The sequence below is a fragment of the Salmo trutta genome, chromosome 33, assembly GCF_901001165.1.
Source record: "Salmo trutta chromosome 33, fSalTru1.1, whole genome shotgun sequence".
Lineage (NCBI taxonomy): Eukaryota > Metazoa > Chordata > Actinopteri > Salmoniformes > Salmonidae > Salmo > Salmo trutta.
In genome coordinates this window covers 2,303,122-2,321,470 of record NC_042989.1, presented here as the reverse complement: position 1 = coordinate 2,321,470, position 18,349 = coordinate 2,303,122, and positions in this window count along the sequence as shown.

Here is an 18,349-nt window from a genome sequence, read left to right as displayed (position 1 = left end):
TCAGTTTTCAAATTTCTGCCCTGCTAGAGCTGTCCTGGTCAACTGTAAGTGCTGTTATTGTGAAGTGGAAACATCTAGGAGCAACAACGGCTCAGCCGTGAAGTGGTAGGCCACACAAGCTCACAGAACGGGACCGCCGAGTGCTGAAGCGCGTAAAAATTGTCTCACCTCGGTTGCAACACTCAGTACTGAGTTCCAAACTGCCTCTGGAAGCAATGTCAGCACAAGAACTGTTTGTCGGGAGCTTCATGAAATGGGTTTCAATGGCTAAGCCTAACATCACAGTGTGTAATGCCAAGCGACGGCTGGAGTGGTGTAAAGCTCACCGCCATTGGACTCTGGAGCAGTGGAAACGCGTTCTCTGGAGTGATGAGTCACGCTTCACCATCTGGCAGTCTGACGGACAAATCGGGGTTTGGCGGATGCCAGGAGAACGCTACCTGCCCCAATGCGTAGTGCCAACTGTAAAGTTTGGTGGAGGAGGAATAATGGTCTGGGGCTGCTTTTCATGGTTCGGGCTAGGCCCCTTAGTTCCAGTGAAGGGAAATCTTAACGTTACAGCGTACAATTACAGCATACATTCTAGACGATTCTGTGCTTCCAACTTTGTGACAACAGTTGGGGAAGGCCCTTTCCTGTTTCAGCATGACAATGCCCCATGGCACAAAGTGAGGTCCATACAGAAATGGTTTGTTCAGATCGGTGTGGAAGAACTTGACTAGCCTGCACAGAACACTGACCTCAACCCCATCGAGCACCTTTGGGATGAATTGGAGCACCGACTTCGAGCCAGGCCTAATCGCCCAACATCAGTACCCGACCTCGCTAATGCTCTTGTGGCTGAATGGAAGCAAGTCCCCACAGCAATGTTCCAACATCTAGTGGAAGCCTTCCCAGAAGAGTGGATGCTGTTATAGCAGCAAAGGGGGGGACCAACTCCATGATTTCGGAATGAGATTTACAATGTTCTATATAAAACAATGTGTATATAAAACGCAGGAAAACGAAAGCCCTCTGTACGTGTGAACGTACGTTTGCGTGCCTATGCACCCAACGACCCTTCTCGAAACAAAACAAAGAGATACACATACAGTGGGTGAAAGACACCTCAAACACGACAGCTTTGGTTATGGTCCACAATAGCGAAGCCACAGACGTGTTAGAGACTGAGCGCCTGTGTTTTTATTTCCGAGAGGAGCGTGACTCTCGACACACTCTCTATGACAGGTTATAACATGTGTTTACTCGTGGCCGTAGGGCTCGAGTGAAACCAAGCCTCCTGGCTGAACTTGTGGTCTGGCTAGCCTGCCAAATACTGCACAGAATAGCACAGACGTCAGGGAGAGGTGGATAGAGAGGGAAGGGAAAGGGGGAGGAAAGGAGGGAGGGGGGAGGTGGAGGTTACGAAATGGGGAAAGGGGGAGACATGTAGAGGAGGCTAGGAGAAGAGGTAAAGAGGAAGAGGGGGAAATAGGAGAAGGAGGTAAAGGAGAATGCAGGAAGGGGGAAATGAGAAGTAATGAAAGAAAGAGGGAGTATGTTTTCAGAGGGTCCATGTTTTCAGAGGGTCCATTGCTGTGGTGTGAAACAGGACCTGTTGCTGTGGTCATCTGGATGAGGGCCCTCCGAGCAGAACACATTGAAGGAGTGTGTGTGTGTGTACTGGGTTTATACAAGATACCCAAAGCAGCACCGCTCTTTAACTGGTCCCCTCATTATCCTGATACACACACACACACACTCAAGCTGATTTGGGAACTTGTTAATGACACAATGAGAGTGTGAATGGTCAGAAATGGCCATCACTTTTCTCTAATGATTCATGATTACAATCCTCTTACATTCTTCCCTTAATTTTGAGTGCGTGTATATGGTCAGGCATCCCTGCACTCAACTCAGATTGTCATAGGACAAAGTACTGTGGCCTGGCAAGCCCTGGGTTCAAATACTATTTGAAATATATTCAAAGTGGTCTATTTGGGCTTGATTGGTCTTGTCTGGCACAATGGAACCAATAGCTTATTAGCAGGAAGTAGCAAAAGTGGAAACCCGCATTCCAGGCCAACTTAAACAAACACTCAATTTTTTTAAAGATTTCAAATATAATTTAAACCCACGCGTGCCTATCACCCAATGGCCTGACCCATAGGGTTTAAAGCAAGACAACTGCTAGTGGAGTGACCACTGAAGTATTTTTGACGCCAATCCCCTTAAAATAGACCATCTGATCTTAAAGGGGCAATCCAGGATTGGTGCATTCTTTTTAAACTTTAAAATGAATTATACAGTATACAGCCATGGACTGTTGAAGAGTATAACTTAGAAATGCCTCAGTAGCTTAGTTCAACTGTCGTAACCCATCAGAAACCCCAAAATATAAGCCTGTTTTATCCCATTGTTTGTAACAAACAGGGTTAAGATTCCAAAAATGGTTGATACTAGAGTTGTTGGGGGTCTCATGGATGGTCAGTCCTTGCATCCATAGCTCTGTCTATGAGTTTGAGAGTGTTTACACTTCTCTAGCCCCATCCCTCTGCTATTACCAAAACAAGTAGTGAGGTGCCTGCTTTGTTGTTTTTTTGAATCGTGGATTGCCCCTTTAAACCAAACCTCATATCAGAAATATAACACATACAGTAGCTACCTTGAACTACTTAAATAAATAACCTTAACAACCCTTGTATACATCCTGTACAGAAGCCCAGCTCAGGCCAACCAGGAGACCGGTTTTGGACAGAAGCTTATCTATGGTCTAAGAAGCTTGACCCGATTTGACGTAATAGTATTAAATCAGTAAGTCAACATGAAGGGCACTAACTACCCTGAATGGTTATGGTTGTGGACCAAACCTGAAATTCTGAACACGTACAGGAGCTGGGAACCACTTCCCTTAATAACCCTGGCAAACTGGCCTGATTTGTCGTAACTGTAGTAGTCGTATTGTCAACATGAAGGACACAACCCTGCATGGTTCTGGATTAAACCTCAAATCATAAACTGCAGTATCTGTGAATGACTTACCTTAATAATAATTATTGTAAAGTCCCAGAACGGAAGCCCAGCTCACTCCATGTCTTAAATAAGAGCGTACCATCCTAGAGTCATAGTTGTAAATAATTGTATTGTCAACGTGAAGGGCACTACCATGCTTGCCTAGTGGATAAGCACGTTGGGCCAGCAACCGAAAGGTTGCTTATTCGAATCCTGAGCTGACAAGTTGAAAAATCTGTCCATGTGTCCCTGAGCAAGGCACTTAACCCTAATTGCTCCTGTAAGTCGCTCTGAATAAGAGCATCTGTAAAATATAAGTGGAGTACATTTTAATAAATTTGAACCACCATTGTTGTCTTGCTTTTGTAATGACCCTAGATGATTGACACCTTTAGGCTCTTCTCCAATATATATATTCTTATTAGGACAATGGATAGAGAGTCCGTCTTTGGAAGGAGACTGGTGTTCTCATTCCACTATGGGACCTTGCGCTTGTCCCTTGTTTTATCACACGTTCTTTCTCTGTCATTGAACTACTTTTAACATCAATAGACTGGGATCTGGTTTTGTAACTGGCAGCACAACGAGGTAGTGTGTTGTGTGTTGTTGGCTGGTTAAAAAGTGGACACGGTGGTCTGCCAGAACCTCCAAACTTCATTTCCATGACAGAGAGCGAGGAAACAGGAGCAGACCTCTGCATGGTGCCATTATCTCACCATGACCCTATTCCTTTCTCTTTCAGTTAAAGCTTTTCATTCTCCATAAACATGCACACACACATGCAAGCACACACACACACACACACAAGCACACACACAAACAAACACACACACACACACACACACTCAGCTAAAGCCAATCATGCAGTTTCCTCATGGCCCGCTTTAAGACCTGTAACAAATGTTTTTTCCCCCCAATGGCACTGTAACCAGTATGAGGTTCTTATCAGCATTGAACCTCTAAGCTTTCCCACTAGTTATCCTATACTGGGCCAAGTCGGTGTTTATGGTGTCACGTGACATTGGAACACAAGAGTCATTCAAGTGGACTGAAACCATTGTTTTTTCCCGACCTGGCTAACATTCAGGGACACTCTCACTTCTCTAGCTACATCTTAGTCACGGAAACCCAACCACAGGCAACAGCAGTGACTACAGTAGGGTTTGGTTGCAATGATGGACTCTTTTGGCAACTTTGATAAGAAAAAACTAATCTGGGGTTGGTCTTTTTCAGACAGACAGCAATGCCCAACTGACGTTGTATTAAGTACAGGCGTGTTCAAAATTGTGGGAGGCAACCCGGATGTCTTGTGAGACTAGCTGCAGAAAATATTGGATAAGTGATTGGCAGATTGAAGCTACGTTTATACCTGGTTCTAACATTCGCCCTTTGTCCTGATCTCGTCCTCATTCTGATTGTGCCCACATTTTTAGACAGATGTAGACGATCAAAAGACGCATTGTGAACTGATTTTGATCAGATCTTTTAAGTGTAAACTGGCAAGATCAGAACAAGATCAGGATGAAGGACGTATGTAAGAGGCAGGTATAAATGGGGCTTTATTCAGGGTTAGAGGCTTGACATGGTCCTGAACGTTTATTGTGCAATGATGCAACGTTAGCACCTGCTATTTTTTAGACTAGAGCATTTGCAATGTTAAATGTAGAACAAAAGGCAAAAGACATGAAGTAGCGTGGATATAAAAGTCATCAGTAGATAGATACAGCTTTCTTATGTCTTCATTACCGACCTTCAAAGAGTAACAGGTGCAACCCGGCGCCAGATGGTTTTACCCGTGTGCCCTTAGTCAGTGAAGGTGTCCCGTGGTAATTTAAGAGCTGTATGTAAGTGTCAGCACTGACTTAGAGGAAAAACAAGGACCGCCTAGTGACATCCTGGCTATACTTATCACATGATTATCATACTGTACACAAATAAGGACAATTTGGTCATGCATTTGTGTTTTGGAATTCAGATCTAGATTACATAGATTTCAAATCTATGTATAATAATATATGCCATTTATTAGCTGCTTTTATCCAAGATTTAGTTCATATCTAACTACATTTATCAAATCAGTGTATTAGAGTGATGTTATTCAAACAGGAAATTCAAAAACGTGGTCACTAAGGATGAGGGTTGCTCATTTAATTTAATACATGCATACAATTTAATATAACATAATACATGCCATTTAGCAGACGCTTTTATCCAAAACCTCTTACAGCAATGCGTGCATGCATTTTACATATGGGTGGTTCCAGGAATTGAACACACTATCATGGTATTGCAAGCACCATGCTCTACCAACTGAGCTACAGATTAACCTTTTACAGTGCCTTCGGAAAGTATTCAGACCCCTTGACCTTTTCCACATTTTGTTACGTTATATCTAAACGTTATGTAAAATGGATTAAATAAAACAATTCTTCAGCAATCTACACACAATACACCATAATGACAAAGCAAAAACAGAATTACCTTATTGACATAAGTATTCAGACCCTTTTCTATGAGACTCGAAATTGAGCTCAGGTGCATCCTGTTTCCATTGATCATTCTTGAGATGTTTCTACAACTTGATTGGAGTCCACCTGTGGTAAATGAAATTGATTAGACATGATTTGGAAAGGCACACGCTTGTCTATATAAGGTCCCACAGTAGACAGTGCATGTCAGAGCAAAAACCAAGCCATGAGGTCGTAGGAATTGTCCGTAGAGCTCCGAGACAGGATTGTGTCAAGGCACAGATCTGGGGAAAGGTACCAAAACATTTCTGCAGCATTGAAGGTCCCCAAGAACCCAGTGGCCTCCATCAATCTTAAATGGAAGAAGTTTGGAACCACCAAGACTCTTCCTAGAGGTGGCCACCCGACCAAACTGAGCAATCGGGGGGAGAAGGGCCTTGGTCAGGGAGGTGACCAAGAACCCGATGGTCAGTCTATCAGAGCTCTAGAGTTCCTCTGTGGAGATGGGAGAAACTTCTAGAAGGGCAATCATCTCTGCAGCACTCCACCAATCAGGCCTTCATGGTAGAGTGGCCAAACGGAAGCCACTCCTCAGTAAAAGGCACATGACAGCCCGCTTGGAGTTTGCCAAAAGGCACCTAAAGACTCTCAGACCATGAGAAACAACATTCTCTGATCTGATGAAACCAAGATTGAACTCTTTGGCCTGAATGCCAAGCGTCATGTCTGGAGGTAACCTGGCACCATCCCTACGGTGAAGCATGGTGGTGGAAGCATCATGCTGTGGGGATGTTTTTCAGCGACAGGGAGTGGGAAACTATTCAGGATCAAGGGAAAGATGTACGGAGCAAAGTACAGAGAAATCCTTAATGAAAACCAGCTCCAGAAGGCTCAGGACATCAGACTGGGGCGAAGGTTCACCTTCCAGCAGGACAACGACCCTAAGCACACAGCCAAGACAAAGCAGGAGTGGCTTCGGAACAAGTCTCTGAATGTCTTTGAGTGGCCCAGCCAGAGCCCAGACTTGAACCTGATCGAACATCTCTGGAGAGACCTGAAACTAGCTGTGCAGTGACGCTCCCAATCCAACCTGACAGAGCTTGACAGATCTGCAGAAAAGAATGGGAGAAACTACCCAAATACAGGTGTGCCAAGCTTGTAGTGTCGTACCCAAGAAGACTTGAGGCTGTAATCGCTGCCAAAGGTGCTTCAACAAAGTATAGAGTAAAGTGTCTGAATACTTTTATTATTTAACCTTCATTTAACTAGGCAAGTCAGTTAAGAACAAATTCTTATTTACAATGACAGCCTAGGAACAGTGGGTTAACTGCCTTGTTTAGGGGTAGAACGACAAATGTTTACCTTGTCAGCTCGGGGATTCAATCTAGCAACCTTCCGGTTACTGGCCCAACGCTCTAACCACTAGGCTACCTGCCACCCCAAACTTACGTAAAGGTGATATTTCAGTTTTTATTTTTGATAAATTAGCAAACATTTCTAAAATCCTGCTTTTGCTTTGTCATTATGAGGTATTGTGTGTGGATTGATGAGGGAAAAAAACAATGAAATCAATTTTAGAATAAGGCTGGAACCTAACAAAATGTGGAAAAAGTCAAGGGGTCTGAATACTTTTCGAAGGCACTGTATGTGTGGGGGTGTCCCGGGAATTCATAAATGTATTTTATTATTTATGTTGCATGTTACTTATGATTAATATTATTTGATCATTTATGAATTATATGTCAGACAGCCAGACACTGAACACCCATAAGGACAATTTGGTCAATTTGGAATTAGTGTTTTGGAATTTAGGCCAAGACCACACAAGATTGTGCAGAGCCCGTCATCTAGTGGTAACGCTCCTGGGTTAGAAACATGTATACCACTCCAAACCTTCAACCTGTATCTCTCTCCTGCCTGTATCCCCTCTGATTTTCCCAATGTCTAACCACAGTGCTAAAAAAAAAACGAAAAAAAAACATCACACAAGTTTGAATTTCATTGGCATTGATACAGTAACCTTGATTCAGGCTGATTCATGTCTGTCCAGAGCTGGCAGTAGAAACCCATTGTCTAGTCAGAGCTAAGTCGGCAACATGCCTAGCCCTTGACAGACAACACTATAACTGTCACAATGATTCATGTCACAACATAAAATTACTTTTAAACGGTTTGACAAGGAAAAACATAGAGAACAGTTAGTTCTTTAAGTCAGTCTGTGTTTAATTGGAAAGTAAAAAGACACCAAATATTATGTTGCTCTTCTCCCTGTACACTATTATTTTATTTAACCTCTTTTTAACCAGGAAAGTCAATGAGCAACACATTCGTATTGATAATGGCAGCCTGGCATTATATTTAAAGTGTTTATATTTCCCCATATTCCTTTTGACGGTTGCACTGTGTATAGGACGTTATCAATGAAATGTCACAATACGGTGCAGAGTGTTCTAATTGGCTGCTGGGTGGCAAGGAGACCCGCAGCTCCGCTAAAACCATTGACAACTACGTGCCGTTTTCACGGTTTTAATATCATCACCTCTTGGAGAGCATATTCAGAACTCCACATTTCGGATTTTCTTCCACATTTAGCTCCATCAGAGTTATACAGCAGTAACTGCATGCTATTCATGATCAGTAGACATCAGTTGATCATGTATTTTCAGACAGCCTATGTATTTATCATGTAGCTAGCTAGCTAGCAAACAACGTGTCATTTACAGTAGCTTGTTTCATCAGAGATTAGGCTTTTCGGCAAGTCCTTGTCCTGGTAAAGTTGTCAGTAGGCCTGTTGTCATCACCACTTTTGATGGCAAGCAAATCAAACAATATTTGTATATAGCCATTTAAGTTTATCCCCTGAAAGTTAGCTTGTTAACTAGCCATATTGACTTGATATGTTATTAACTAGCTAGCCAATTTGATGTGGTACATCAATGTAGCCTATCATGTCTGTCAGCAGCAATCGTGATTAAACACTCGTCAAACGTCAAAAAGGGGATAATGTTAGCTAACTTCGCAAGGTAGACCTATGTTGGTTGCAGAAAAAAGTTGCCAACGTTAGGTCTACTTACCACTATTTTTAGCCAACGGTACAAAGTTTCTACTGGTAGCTTGCAAAGTAAACATGATTAGATGACAGTATATCAGCAAATGCTCCCTTCTGCTGCTTGACAGTCAGGCCCACAAAGGATGGGAAATTCGGCTAATTCACTCATCCTTGTCAAGTATAGTTCACTTGTATTTTATAGGCCTATCACTCAAATATCATATGAATGTTGGCCAATATTAGGAGATATGGTGAGGCTACCATCACGTATCTGAAATTACATGAACAATTGATGTCTACTGATCATGAAAAGCATGTAGTTTCTTGCTGTATAACTCTGATGATAGAGCTAAATGTGTGCAATTGTTTGGCATGGAATAATCTGCAATGTGTTGTTCTGACAATGCTCTTAAGAGGTGATGATACTACAACTAAATAGTCAACATTTATTTAACAATCCCTTGAAAACCGCACGCAGTTGTCAATGATTTTAGCCACTCAACAAGCAAATCGAGTGCTCTGTACCTTATTGTGACGTTTTATTGATAAATACCTATACACAGTTTGACATTTTATTGATAACGACCTATAGAATGTATTCTATAAAAAAAAACATAGTTGTTGGGATGTTCAGTAAGGCAAGATAAAATACATTTTTCTACATGCCTGAATGGAGAGTGGGACTTTGTTAAAAAGTCTTGTATTTAGAGGTGTGTGCAATTATTTATTTTTAGTTTCTATACAGTACCAGTCAAAACTTTGGACACACCTACTCATTCAAGGGTTTTTCTTTATTTTTACTATTTTCTACATTGTAGAATAATAGTGAAGACATCAACACATATGGAATCATTTAATAACCAAAAAAGTGTAAACAAATCTAAATAGATTTTAGATTCTTCAAAGTAGCCACCCTTTGCCTTAATGACAGCTTTGCACACTCTTATCATTCTCTCACCCAGCTTCACCTGGAATGCTTTTCCATCAGTCTTGAAGGGGTTCCCACATACTGTATGCTGAGCACTTGTTGGCTGATTTTCCTTCACTCTGTGGTTGTGGTCCAACTCATCCCTAACCATCTCAATTGGGTTGAGGTCGGGTGATTGTGAAGGCCAGGTCATCTGATGCAGGGCTCCATCACTCTTCTTTTTGGTCAAATAGCCTTTACACAGCTTTGAGGTGTGTTGGGTCATTGTCCGGTTGAAAAACAAATGATAGTCCCACTAAGCGCAAACCAGATGAGATGGCATATGACTGCAGAATGCTGTGGTAGCCATGCTGGTTAAGTGTGCCTTGAATTCTAAATAAATCACTGACAGTATCAGCAGAAAAGCACCCCCACACCATCACACCTCCTCCTCCATGCTTCACAGAGGGAACCACACATGCGGAGATCATCCATTCACCTACTCTGCGTCTCACAAAGACATGGCGGTTGGAACCAAAAATCAAACATTTTGACTCATCAGACCAAAGGACAGATTTCCACCGGTCTAATGTCCATTGCTCGTGTTTCTTGGCCCAAGCAAGTCTCTTTTTATTGGTGTCCTTTAGTAGTGGTTTATTTGCAGCAATTCGACCATGAAGGCCTGATTCACGCAGTCTACTCTGAACAGTTGATGTTGAGATGTGTCTGTTACTTGAACTCTGTGAAGCATTTATTTGAGCTGCAATGTCTGAGGCTGGTAACTCTTCCTTTCCAGTGGTGGTCCTCATGAGAGCCAGTTTCATCATAGCGCTTGAAGGTTTTTGAGACTGCACTTGAAGAAACTTTAAAAGTTCTTGAAATGATCCGCATTGACTGACCTTCATGTCTTAAAATAATGATGGACTGTTGTTTCTCTTTGCTTATTTGAGCTGTTCTTGCCATAATATGAACTTGGTCTTTTACCAAATAGGGCTATCTTCTGTATACCACCCCTGCCTCGTCACAAAACAACTGATTGGCTCAAACGCATTAAGAAGGAAAGAAATTCCACAAATGAACTTTTAACAAGGCACACCAGGTAAAAATGCCATCCAGGTGACTAACTCATGAAGCTGGTTGAGCGAATGCCAAGAATGTGCAAAGCTGTCATCAAGGCAAAGGGTGGCTACTTTGAAGAATCTCATATATAAAATATATTTTGATTTGTTTAACACTTTTTTGGTTACTACATGATTTGATGTGTGTTATTTCATAGTTTTGATGTCTTCACTAGTATTCTATAATGTAGAAAATAGTAAAAATAAAGAAAAACCCTTGAATTAGTAGGTGTGTCCAAACTTTTGACTGGTACTGTACATCATACACCCAGATTATTGAAAGAACACTGGAGCAGGTACTCCTTGCCTGCAGCATTTTGCATGTGTGTATGCTTGCATTCTCACAATGTGTCTGTGTGTGTTTATGTGTGTGTATGCTGGTGTGTTTGTGTGTGTGTGCGTGGATGTGGTTGTGTGCTGGTGTGTGTGCGTGTGTGTGTAAGTGGATGGGTGTCAACAGAGGAGTTGGGAATGCACCGGGCGAGTTCTTACAGTACAGTGGAGTTTGGAGTTACAGATGTAATTTACATCTGTCACCGGAGTAGTGTATATAATGTATCATTCGCCCAGATCATTGAAAGGACACTGGAGCAGGTACTCCCTGCATGCAGCAGATTGTGTTCTAGTCTGTGTCCCATACGTTTTCAAACTGTCTGAAATACTGTCTATGCCTGAATGATGATGGGAATGGAGGACTGATTGCTAGACACAGTGAGATCTATGTTGCTTAATCCACAATTGTGTAACAGACAGACAGGACAGACAGACAGACGGACGGACAGACTTGTTTGTATGTGTGTGTGTGTGTGTGTGTGTATATACAGTATATGCCTAAATGCAAGTGTGTCTGCACACGTGCATGCTTGCATGCAGGCATACAGTATGTGCGTGACAGAGGATGTGTGAGTCAGTCTTTGGCACTCTCCTGCTCCAAGTTCCCACAGTACTGCCAAGTCCAACAGATGTCCTGCTTTCCAGATCCAGCTCCTCTACGCCCAGACATGCAGTTCACACACAGGATGCTAGAGGGTGCTGTGTGCTCATTCAGGACCAGACATACTGTAGTAGTGGTTCAGCCTCGGGTTGTGTTTTCACCATTTGGCTCAAATGTGTATTTAAATGCTCAAGGCTAAAGAAAAGGTGTCAGGGTGTGTACACGATACATTCCGATTGATGATTTAACAAATGAGGGCCAATTGAAAAGAATCCTCAGGCTGAACCTGAGAAGAAGACTGTAATCATGACTTTTTCAGATGTTGAGGACATCTCTGTGTATTTATGATGCATAGATAGCATTGTCAATATGTAACTCTATGAGTTGCTTCCTCTGGCAGTTTCCTCAGAATCACGTCAGAGTTTTGACTTTTAGAATTCAGGGCAACCCAAGGTTAAATGGAGTCCAAATGTATCTTTTTTATGTCTCTAATAATTAAAGCAGAGAGATGTAGTTGTGACTCCGAGTCCCAAACCTGCGTGGCTGAATCCAAATATGAATGAACACCATAACCAAACATTCATGTGAGAGGCTGCTATTCAAACAGCTGTATACAGTGCATTCAGAAAGTATTCCCTAACCCAAACCCCTCATCAATCTACACACAATACTCCATAATGACACAGGAAATTGCACATTTTACCAAATTTACATTTAAAAAACTAAAATATAACATTTACATAAGTATTCAGACCCTTTTCTCAGTACTTTGTTGAAGCACCTTTGGCTTGGGTTCAAGTCCGGGCTCTGGCTGGGTCACTCAAGGACATAGTGTGGCAGATTACGCGATGGACTTTCTCACGTTGGCGGCTGAGAGTGCCTGGAACCCGGAAGCATTGTTCGACATGTTTCTGCACGGAGTATCGGAGGAAGTATAGGACGAGCTTGTAGCACAGGAACTACCAACGGATCTCGACTCGCTCATCGCCTTGACCATTAGGATAGATGGGCGACTACGGGAGCGAAGGAAGGAGAGTAGGTTCGATTTCACTCGCCCGCTCAAGGCTTCCACCTCGCCTCCGAGACATTACAGAAGTCCCCAATGGCTCCGTTGCCGAGAGAACCTGAGGGTACCCGAGTTCCCCCGAGAGTCTCCGAAGTCTGCCAATTCATCTCATTCCGAGCTGATGCAACTAGGTAGAGCTGTCCCCAGATGAACGGCTATACAGGCTTCACACTAAGATTTGCCTGTATTGCTGGATTGATGGTCATTTCGTGGCCACCTGTCCACTAAAAAACCAGGCTCACCGGTAGGAGCGAGTACTCTGGTGGGCCAAACTGAGAACTTTTCCTCTCCCCTTACTCGTACCCCTTTTCATGCCATCTTGGTGTGGGGAAACCAGTCAATATCTCTCCGGGTACTCATCGGCTCTGGGGCCGATGAGAGTTTAAGGACGCTACACTGGCGTCTGAGCTGGGCATCCCCACTCAGCTCCTCTCCATTCCCATGGACGTTAAGAGCGCTGGACGCGTGCTCCATAGGCCGGGTCACACATTACCACCCCCATCAACCTACAGTTGAAGTCGGAAGTTTACATACACTTAGGTTGGAGTCATTAAAACTTGTTTTTCAACCACTCCACAAATGTTAACAAACTATAGTTTTGGCAAGTTGGTTAGGACATCTACTTTGTGCATGACACAAGTCATTTTTCCAACAATTGTTTACAGACAGATTATTTCACTTATAATTCACTGTATTACAATTCCAGTGGGTCAGAAGTTTACATAGGAGCATCAAAAGTTGTGCTATAAATTCTCAGACAACCCAAAGATTCCTTGATGCCCTTCCAGACTCCCTCTGCCTACCCGAGGATGTCAGAGGACAAAAATCAGTTAACCACCTAACTGAGGAACTCAATTTAACCTTGCGCAATACCCTAGATGCAGTTGCACCCCTAAAAACTAAAAACATTTGTCATAAGAAACTAGCTCCCTGGTAAACAAAAATACCCGAGCTCTGAAGCAAGCTTCCGGAAAATTGGAATGGAAATGGCGCAACAACAAACTGGAAGTCTTCCGACTAGCTTGGCAGTAATAAATTCATGAACTTCTTTGAGGAAAAGATCATGATCATTAGAAAGCAAATTATTGACTCCTCTTTAAATCTGCGTATTCCTCCAAAGCTCAATTGTTCTGAGTCTGCACAACTCTGCCAGGACCTAGGATCAACGGAGACACTCAAGTGTTTTAGTACTATATCTCTTGACACAATGATGAAAATAATCATGGCCTCTAAACCTTCAAGCTGCATACTGGACCCTATTCCAACTAAACTACTGAAAGAGCTGCTTCCTGTGCTTGGCCCTCCTATGTTGAACATAATAAACAGCTCTCTATCCACCGGATGTGTACCAAACTCACTAAAAGTGGCAGTAATAAAGCCTCTCTTGAAAAAGCCAAACCTTGACCCAGAAAATACAAAAAACTATCGGCCTATATCGAATCTTCCATTCCTCTCAAAAAAATGGAAAAAGCTGTTGCGCAGCAACTCACTGCCTTCAAGAAGACAAACAATGTATACGAAATGCTTCAGTCTGGTTTTAGACCCCATCATAGCACTGAGACTGCACTTGTCAAGGTGGTAAATTACCTTTTAATGGCATCAGACCGAGGCTCTGCATCTGTCCTCGTGCTCCTAGACCTTAGTGCTGCTTTTGATACCATCGATCACTACATTCTTTTGGAGAGATTGGAAACCCAAATTAGTCTCCACGGACAAGTTCTGGCCTGGTTTAGATCTTATCTGTCGGAAAGATATCAGTTTGTCTCTGTGAATGGTTTCTCCTCTGACAAATCAACTGTAAATTTCGGTGTTCCTCAAGGCTCTGTTTTAGGACCACTATTGTTTTCACTACATATTTTACCTCTTGGGGATGTCATTCGAAAACATAATGTTAACTTTCACTGCTATGCGGATGACACACAGCTGTACAGTTCAATGAAACATGGTGAAGCCCCAAAATTGCCCTCGCTAGAAGCCTGTGTTTCAGACATAAGGAAGTGGATGGCTGCAAACTTTCTACTTTTAAACTCGCACAAAACAGAGATGCTTGTTCTAGCTCCCAAGAAACAAAGAGATCTTCTGTTGAATCTGACAATTAATCTTGATGGTTATACAGTCATCTGAAATAAAACTGTGAAGGACCTCGGCGTTACTCTGGACCCTGATCTTTCTTTTGACGAACAAATCAAGACTGTTGCAAAAATCAGAAACTTTCTGTCTAAAAATTATGCAGAAAACTGTATCCATGCTTTTGTTACTTCTAGGTTAGACTACTGCAATGCTCTACTTTCCGGCTACTCGGATAAAACACTAAATAAACTTCAGTTAGTGCTAAATACGGCTGCTAGAATCCTGACTAGAACCAAAAAATGTGATCATATTACGTCAGTGCTAGCCTCCCTACACTGGCTTCCTGTTAAGGCAAGGGCTGATTTCAAGGTTTTACTGCTAACTTACAAAGCATTACATGGGCTTGCTCCTACCTATCTTTCCGATTTGGTCCTGCCGTACATACCTATACATACGCTACGGTCACAAGATGCAGGCCTCCTAATTGTCCCTAGAATTTCTAAGCAAACAGCTGGAGGCAGGGCTTTCTCCTAAAGAGCTCAATTTTTTATGGAATGGTCTGCCTACCCATGTGAGAGACGCAGACTCGGTCTCAGCTTTTAAGTCTTTAATGAAGACTCATCTCTTCAGTAGGTCCTATGATTGAGTGTAGTCTGGCCCAGGAGTGTGAAGGTGAACGGAAAGGCGCTGGAGCAACGAACCACTCTTGCTGTCTCTGCCTGGCCGGTTCCCCTCTCTCCACTGGGATTCTCTGCCTCTAACCCTATTACAGGGGCTGAGTCACTGGCTTACTGGTGCTCTTCCATGCCGTCCCTAGGAGGGATGCGTCTCTTGAGTGGGTTGAGTCACTGACGGGGTCTTCCTGTCTGGGTTGGCACCCCCCTTGGGTTGTGCCGTGGCGGAGATCTTTGTGGGCTATACTCGGCCTTGTCTCAGGATGGTAAGTTGGTGGATGAAGGAATCTCTCTAGTGGTGTGGGGCTGTGCTTTGGCAAAGTGGGTGGGGTTATATCCTGCCTGTTTGGCCCTGTCCGGGGGTATCATCGGATGGGGCCACAGTGTCTCCTGACCCCTCCTGTCTCAGCCTCCAGTAGTTATGCTGCAGTAGTTTATGTGTCTTGGGGCTAGGGTCAGTCTGTTATATCTGGAGTATTTCTCCTGTCTTATCTGGTGTCCTGTGTGTATTTAACCTGTTGGGGATATAGGGCAGTATTTGCACGGCCGGTTAAAAAAACGTACCCGATTTAATCTGGTTACTACTCCTGCCCAGTAACTAGAATATGCATATAATTGTTTGATTTGGATAGAAAACACCCTAAAGTTTCTAAAACTGTTTGAATGGTGTCTGTGAGTATAACAGAACTCATTTGGCAGGCCAAAACCTGAGAAGATTCCAAACAGGAAGCGCTCTCTCTGACCATTTCATGGCCTTCTTGATCATCTCTAACCAAAACAGGGGATCTCTGGCATGACGTGACATTTTCTAACGCTCCCATAGGCTCTCAGAAGGCGCCAGAACGATGAATGGTGGCTTTGCAGGCCATGGCTGAAAAACATTAGTGCATTTTGTAAGTGGTCGATCTGAGGACAATGAGACTGGAGGCGCGTGCACGAGCCGACACCATGTTTACTTTCTCTCTCTTTGAACGAAAACAACGACTCCCGGTCGGAATATTATCGCTTTTTTACGAGAAAAATTGCATAAAAATTGATTTTTAACCTCTACGTAACAGCCAGTGTAATCCTGTGGCGCGATTTTTAAAACGTTTGAAATGCTATTACTTCAATTTCTCAAACATATGACTATTTTACAGCTATTTAAAGACAAGACTCTCGTTAATCTAACCACACTGTCCGATTTCAAAAAGGCTTTACAACGAAAGCAAAACATTAGATTATGTCAGCAGAGTACCCAGCCAGAAATAATCAGACACCCATTTTTCAAGCTAGCATATAATGTCACAAAAACCCAAACCACAGCTAAATGCAGCACTAACCTTTTATGATCTTCATCAGATGACAACCCTAGGACATTATGTTATACAATACATGCATGTCTGTTCAATGAAGTTCATATTTATATCAAAAACCAGCTTTTTACATTAGCATGTGACGTTCAGAAAAAGCATACCCCCCGCAAACTTCCTGGAAATTTACTAACAATTTGCTAAATTACTCACGATAAACGTTCACAAAAAGCATAACAATTATTTTAAGAATTATAGATACATTACTCCTCTATGCACTCGATATGTCCGATTTTAAAATAGCTTTTCGGATGAAGCACATTTTGCAATATTCTAAGTACATAGCCCAGCCATCACGGGCTAGCTATTTAGACACCCGGCAAGTTTAGCCTTCACCAAAATCACATTTCCTATAAGAAAAATGGTCTTACCTTTCCTGTTCTTCGTCAGAATGCACTCCCAGGACTTCTACTTCAATAACAAATGTAGGTTTGGTCCCAAATAATCCATCGTTATAGCCAAACAGCAGCGTTTTGTTAGTGCGTTCTAGACACTATCAGAATGCTAAATCACGGTCGTGCGCATGGCGCAGAACGTGACAAAACATTTCTAAATATTCCATTACCGTACTTCGAAGCATGTCAACCGCTGTTTAAAATCAATTTTTATGCAATTTATCTCGTAGAAAAGCGATAATATTCCGACCGGGAATCTGCAATTAGCTAAACAGCCGAAGGAAAAAACTCCACGGGGGCGAATCGCAAAGGCGCCTAATTCTATTGTCCACTGATGGGACACTTGGAAAAGGGGATAATGTGTTTCAGCCTGAGGCTGCCTCGTCATCGTTCAGGTTTTTCCCGGGTTCTGAGAGCCTATTGGAGCCCTAGGAATTGTCACGTTACAGCTAAGATCCTGACTCTTCAATAAACAGAATCAAGAACAACAACACCTTGTCAGACAGGGTACTTCCTGCATGAAACCTTCTCAGGTTTTTGCCTGCCATAGGAGTTCTGTTATACTCACAGACACCATTCAAACAGTTTTAGAAACTTTAGGGTGTTTTCTATCCAAACCTGAACAATAATATGCATATTCTAGCTTCTGAGTTGGTGTAGGAGGCAGTTAAAAATGGGCACATATTTTTTCCAAAATTCTCAATGCTGCCCCCTAGCCCGTAGAGGTTAAACAGCAGTTGACATGCTTCGAAGTACGGTAATGGAATATTTTGAAATATTTTGTCACAAAACGCGTCGGGCGCGTCACCCTTCTTTACCCATCGGATAGTGTCTTGAACGCACGAACAAAACACCGCTATTTGGATATAACTATGGATTATTTTGAACCAAACCAACATTTGTTATTGAAGTAGAAGTCCTGGGAGTGCATTCTGACGAAGACAGCAAAGGTAATCAAACTTTTCTAATAGTAAATCGGAGTTTGGTGAGTACCACACTTGGTGGGTGTCAAAATAGCTAGCCTGTGATGGCCGGGCTATCTACTCAGAATATTGCAAGTTAAGTATGCTCTCTCTAATTCTCTCTTTCTTTTTTTCTCTCTCTCGGAGGACCTGAGCCCCAGGACCATGCCCCAGGACTACCTGGCATGATGACTCCTTGTTGTCCCCAGTCCACCTGGCCGTGCTGCTGCTCCAGTTTCAACTGTTCTGCCTGTGGCTATGGAACCCTGACCTGTTCACTGTGATTATTATTATTTGACCATGCTGGTCATTCATGAACATTTGAACACCTTGGCCATGTTCTGTTATAATCTCCACCCGGCA